Genomic DNA, 6,616 nt, shown 5'->3' on the forward strand with positions numbered 1-6,616 from the left:
TAGCAAGGGAAAGGGTTTATGGTTGGATAGGCGGATCCGCGGTAGCGGTCCGCATAATCCAACCTCAAACCCTTTCCCGTCCTGTTTTAGAATACCAGGTCCCCTATTTTTAATCCTGTCCCAAAAAAGGATTCACTCTGCCCTTCTAGGGTGTCTTTATGTTTCCTCCCGTTCGAATGACAGTAACAAGGGAAGGGTTTAGGGTTGGATTAGGCGGATCCGTGGTAGCGGTCCGCTTACTCCAACTCTAAACTCTTTCCCGTCCCGTTTTAGGATACTCGATCCACTATTTTTAATCCTGTCCCAAAAAAAGGGTTCACTCTGCCCCTCTAGGGTGTCTTTAGGTTTTCCTCCCGTTTGAATGACAGTAGCAAGGGAAAGGGTTTAGGTATGGATAAGACGGATCCATGGTAGCGGTCCGCCTAATCCAACGCTAAACCCTTTCCCTCCCCGTTTTAGGATACCAGGTCCCCTATTTTTAATCCCGTCCGTAAAAAGGGTTCACTCTGCCCCTATTGTGTTTCTTTTAGTTTTTCTACCGTTCGAATGACAGGAGCAAGGAAAAGGGTTTAGGGTTGGATTAGGCGGATCCGCGGTAGCGGTCCGCTTACTCCAACCGTAAACCCTTTCCCATCCCGTTTTAGGATACTCGGTCCACTATTTTTAATTCCGTCCCAAAAAAAGGGTTCACTCTGCCCCTCTAGGGTGTCTTTAGGTTTTCCTCCCGTTCGAATGACAGTAGCAAGGGAAAGGATTTTGGGTTGGATTAGGTGGATCCATGGTAGCGGTCCGCCAAATCCAACCCTAAACCCTTTCCCGTCCCGTTTTAGGAAACCAGGTCCCCTATTTTTAATCCCTTCCCCAAAAAAGGGTTCACTCTGCCCCTCTAGGGTGTCTTTAGTTATCCTCTCGTTCGAATGAGAGTAGCAAGGGAAAGGGTTTAGGTTTGGATTAGACGGATCCATGGTAGCGGTCCACCTAATCCAACCCTAAACCCTTTCCCGCCCCGTTTAAGGATACCAGGTCCCCTATTTTTAATCCCGTCCCTAAAAAGGGTTCACTCTACCCCTTTAGGGTGACTTCAGGTTTTCCTCTCGTTCGAATGACGGTAGCAAGGGAAAGTGTTTAGGGTTGGATAGGCGGATCCGGGGTAGCCGTCTGCCTACTCCAACCCTAAACCCTTTCCGTCCCAGTTTAGGATACTCGGTCGCCTATTTTTAATCCCGTCCCCAAAAAAGGGTTCACTCTGCCCCTCTTTTGTGTCTTTTGGTTTTTATCCCGTTCGAATGATAGAAGCAAGGAAAAGGGTTTAGGGTTGGATTAGGCGGATCCGCGGTAGCGGTCTGCCTAATCCAACCCTAAACCCTTTCCCGCCCCGTTTTAGGATACCAGGTCCCCTATTTTTAATCCCGTCCCTAAAAAAGGTTCACTCTTCCCCTTTAGGGTGACTTCAGGTTTTCCTCTTGTTCGAATGACGGTAGCAAGGGAAAGGGTTTATGGTTGGATATGCGGATCCGCCGTAGCGGTCTGCCTACTCCAACCCTAAACCCTTTCCCGTCCCGTTTTAGGATACTAGGTCGCCTATTTTTAATCCCGTCCCCAAAAAAGGTTCACTCTGCCCCTCTAGGGTGTCTTTAGGTTTTCCTCCCGTTTGAATGACAGTAGCAAGGGAAAGGGTTTAGGTATGGATAAGACGGATCCATGGTAGCGGTCTGCCTAATCCAACCCTAAACCCTTTCCCGCCCCGTTTTAGGATACCAGGTCCCCTATTTTTAATCCCGTCCCTAAAAAGGGTTCACTCTTCCCCTTTAGGGTGACTTCAGGTTTTCCTCTTGTTCGAATGACGGTAGCAAGGGAAAGGGTTTATGGTTGGATATGCGGATCCGCGGTAGCGGTCCGATTACTCCAACTCTAAACTCTTTCCCGTCCCGTTTTAGGATACTCGATCCACTATTTTTAATCCTGTCCCAAAAAAAAGGGTTCACTCTGCCCCTCTAGGGTGTCTTTAGGTTTTTCTCCCGTTTGAATGACAGTAGCAAGGGAAAGGGTTTAGGTATGGATAAGATGGATCCATGGTAGCGGTCCGCCTAATCCAACGCTAAACCCTTTCCCTTCCCGTTTTAGGATACCAGGTCCCCTATTTTTAATCCCGTCCATAAAAAGGGTTCACTCTGCCCCGTTAGGGTGACTTCAGGTTTTCCTCTCGTTCGAATGACGGTAGCAAGGGAAAGGGTTTAGGGTTGGATAGGCGGATCCGCGGTAGCGGTCCGCATAATCCAACACTAAACCCTTTCCCGTCCTGCTTTAGGATACCACGTCCCCTATTTTTAATCCCGTCCCAAAAAAGGGTTCACTTTGACCCTCTAGGTTGTCTTTAGGTTTTCCTCATGTTCAAATAACAGTAGCAAGGGAAAGGGTTTAGGGTTGGATAGACAGATCCGTGGTAGCGGTCCGCATAATCCAACCATAAACCCCTTCCCGTCCTGTTTTAGGATACCAGGTCCCCTATTTTTAATCTCGTCCCAAAGAAAGGGTTCACTATGCCCCTCTAGGTTGTCTTTAGGTTTTCCTCCCGTTCGAATGACAGTAGCAAGAGAAAGAGTTTAAGGTTGGATTAGGTGGATCCATGGTAGCGGTCCGTCTAATCCAACCCTAAACCCTTTCCTGTCCCGTTTTAGGATACCACGTCCCCTATTTTTATTCCCGTCCAAAAAGAGGGTTCACTTTGACCCTATAGGGTGTCTTTAGGTTTTCCTCCCGTTCAAATGACTGTAGCAAGCCGTCTAATCCAACCCTAAACCCTTTCCAGTCCTGTTTTAGGATACTCGGTCCCATATTTTTAATCACGTCCCCAAAATAGGGTTCACTCTGCCCCTCTAGGGTATCTTTAGGTTTTCCTCCCGTTCGAATGACAGTAGCAGAGGAAAGGGTTTAGGGTTGGATTAGGCGGATCCATGGTAGCGGTCCGCCAAATCCAATCCTAACCCCTTTCCCGTCCCGTTTTAGGAAATCAGGTCCCCTATTTTTAATCCCGTCCCCAAAAAAGGGTTCAATCTGCCTCTCTAGGGTGTCTTTAGTTTTCCTCTTGTTCGAATGATAGTAGCAAGGGAAATGGTTTAGGTTTGGATTAGCCATTAGGCGGATCCATGGTAGAGATCCGCCTAATCCAACCCTAAACCCTTTCCCGTCCCATTTTAGGATATCAGTTCCCCTATTTTTAATCCCGTCCCCAAAAAGGGTTCACTCTGCCCCTCTAGGGTTTTTTCCGGTTTTCCTCCCGTTCGAATGAAGGTAGCAAGGGAAAGTGTTTATGGTTGGATAGGCGGATCCGCGGTAGCGGTCCGCATAATCAACCCCTAAACCCTTTCCCATCCTGTTTTAGAATATCAGGTTCCCTATTTTAATCCTGTCCCAAAAAAGGGTTCACTCTGCCCCTCTACGGTGTCTTTATGTTTTCCTCCCGTTCGAATGACAGTAGCAAGGGAAGGGTTTAGGATTGGATTAGGCGGATCCGCGGTAGCGGCCCACTTACTCCAATCCTAAACCCTTTCCCGTCCCATTTTAGGATACTCGGTCTACGATTTTTAATCCCGTCCCAAAAAAAAGGGTTCACAATGTCCCTCTAGGGTGAGTTAAGGTTTTCCTCCCGTTCGAATGACAGTATCAAGGGAAAGGGTTTAGCGTTGGATTAGGCGGATCCATGGTAGCGGTCCGCCAAATCCAACTCTAAACCCTTTCCTGTCCCGTTTTAGGAAACCAGGTCCCCTCTTTTTAATCCCGTCCCCAAAAAAGGGTTCAGTCTACCCCTCTAAGGTGTCTTTAGTTTTCCTCTCGTTCGAATGACAGTAGCAAGAGAAAGGGTTTAGGTTTGGATTAGACGGATCCATGGTAGCGGTCCGCCTAATCCAACCCAAAACCCTTTCCCGCCCCGTTTTAGGATACCAAGTCCCCTATTTTTAATCCCGTCCCTAAAAAGGGTTCACTCTGCCCCTTTAGGGTGACTTCAGGTTTTCCTCTCGTTCGAATGACGGTAGCAAGGGAAAGGGTTTAGGGTTGGATAGGCGGATCCGCGGTAGCGGTCTGCCTACTCCAAACCTAAACCCTTTCTCGTCCAGTTTTAGGATACTCGGTCGCCTATTTTTAATCCCGTATCCAAAAAAGGGTTCACTCTGCCCCTCTTGTGTGTCTTTTGGTTTCCCTCCCGTTCGAATGATATTAGCAAGGGAAAGGGTTTAGGTTTGGATTAGGCGGATCCATGGTAGAGGTCCGCCTAATCCAACCCTAAACCCTTTCCCGTCCCATTTTAGGATATCAGTTCCCCTATTTTTAATCTCGTCCCCAAAAAGGGTTCACTCTGCCCCTCTAGGATGTCTTTCGGTTTTCCTCCCGTTCGAATGACGGTAGCAAGGGAAAGGGTTTAGGGTTGGATAGGCGGATCCTCGGTAGCGGTCTGCCTACTCCAATCCTAAACCCTTTCTCGTCCAGTTTTAGGATACTCGGTCGCTTATTTTTAATCCCGTCCCCAAAAAAGGGTTCACTCTGCCCTTCTTGTGTGTCTTTTGGTTTTTCTCCCGTTCGAATGACAGGAGCAAGAAAAAGGGTTTAGGTTTGGATTAGGCGGATCCGCGGTAGCGGTCCGCATAATCCAACACTAAACCCTTTTCCGTCCTGTTTTAGGATACCACGTCCCCTATTTTTAATTCCGTCCCAAAAAAGGGTTCACTTTGACCCTCTAGGTTGTCTTTAGGTTTTCCTCATGTTCAAATGACAGTAGCAAGGGAAAGGGTTTAGGGTTGGATAGACAGATCCGTGGTAGCGGTCCGCATAATGCAACCATAAACCCTTTCCCGTGCTGTTTTAGGATACCAGGTCCCCTATTTTTAATCCCGTCCCAAAAAAGGGTTCACTCTGCCCCTCTAGGTTGTGTTTAGGTTTTTCTCCCGTTCTAATGACATTAGCAAGGGAAGGGTTTTGGGTTGGATTAGGCGGATCTGCGGTAGCGGTCCGCTTACTACAACCCTAAACCCTTTCCCGTCCCGTTTTAGGATACTCGATTACCTATTTTTAATCTCGTCCCAAAAAAAGGGTTCACTATGCCCCTCTAGGTTGTCTTTAGGTTTTCCTCCCATTCGAATGACAGTAGAAAGAGAAAGAGTTTAGGGTTGGATTAGGTGGATCCATGGTAGCGGTCCGTCTAATCCAACCCTAAACACTTTCCTGTCCCGTTTTAGGAAATGAGGTCCCCTATTTTTAATCCCGTCCCCAAAAAAGGGTTCAATCTGCCTCTCTAGGGTGTCTTTAGTTTTCCTCTCGTTCGAATGATAGTAGCAAGGGAAAGGGTTTAGGTTTGGATTAGGCGGATCCGCGGTAGCGGCCCACTTACTCCAATCCTAAACCCTTTCCCGGCCCGTTTTAGGATACTCGGTCCACTATTTTTAATCCCGTCCCAAAAAAGGGTCACTCTGTCCCTCTAGGGTGTCTTTAGGTTTTCCTCCCGTTCGAATGACAGTATCAAGAGAAAGGGTTTAGCGTTGGATTAGGCGGATCCATGGTAGCGGTCCGCCAAATCCAACCCTAAACCCTTTCCCGTCCCGTTTTAGGAAACCAGGTCCCCTCTTTTTAATCCCGTCCCCAAAAAAGGGTTCACTCTGCCCCTCTAGGGTGTCTTTAGTTTTCCTCTCATTCGAATGACAGTAGCAAGAGAAAGGGTTTAGGTTTGGATTAGACGGATCCATGGTAGCGGTCCGCCTAATCCAACCCTAAACCCTTTCCCGCCCAGTTTTAGGATACCAAGTCCCCTATTTTTAATCCCGTCCCTAAAAAGGGTTCACTCTGCCCCTTTAGGGTTACTTCAGGTTTTCCTCTCGTTCGAATGACGGTAGCAAGGGAAAGGGTTTAGGGTTGGATAGGCGGATCCGCGGTAGCGGTCTGCCTACTCCAATCCTAAACCCTTTCTCGTCCAGTTTTAGGATACTCGGTCGCCTATTTTTAATCTCGTCCCCAAAAAAGGGTCCACTCTGCCCTTCTTGTGTGTCTTTTGGTTTTCCTCCCGTTCGAATGACAGGAGCAAGGAAAAGGGTTTAGGGTTGGATTAGGCGGATCCGCGGTAGCGGTCCGCATAATCCAACACTAAACCCTTTCCCATCCTGTTTTAGGATACCACGTCCCCTATTTTTAATCCCGTCCCAAAAAAGGGTTCACTTTGACCCCCTAGGTTGTCTTTAGGTTTTCCTCATGTTAAATGACAGTAGCAAGGGAAAGGGTTTAGGGTTGGATAGACAGATCCGTGGTAGCGGTCCGCATAATCCAACCATAAACCCTTTCCCGCCCTGTTTTAGGATACCAGGTCCCCTATTTTTAATCCCGTCCCCAAAAATGGGTTCACTCTGCCCTTCTTGTGTGTCTTTTGGTTTTCCTCCCGTTCGAATGACAGGAGCAAGGAAAAGGGTTTAGGGTTGGATTAGGCGGATCCGCGGTAGCGGTCCGCATAATCCAACACTAAACCCTTTCCCGTCCTGCTTTACGATACCACGTCCACTATTTTTAATCCCGTCCCAAAAAAGGGTTCACTTTGACCCTCTAGGTTGTCTTTAGGTTTTCCTCATGTTCAAATGAC

The sequence above is a fragment of the Silene latifolia genome, chromosome X (genome assembly GCF_048544455.1).
Source record: "Silene latifolia isolate original U9 population chromosome X, ASM4854445v1, whole genome shotgun sequence".
In the NCBI taxonomy this organism is placed as follows: Eukaryota; Viridiplantae; Streptophyta; class Magnoliopsida; order Caryophyllales; family Caryophyllaceae; genus Silene; species Silene latifolia.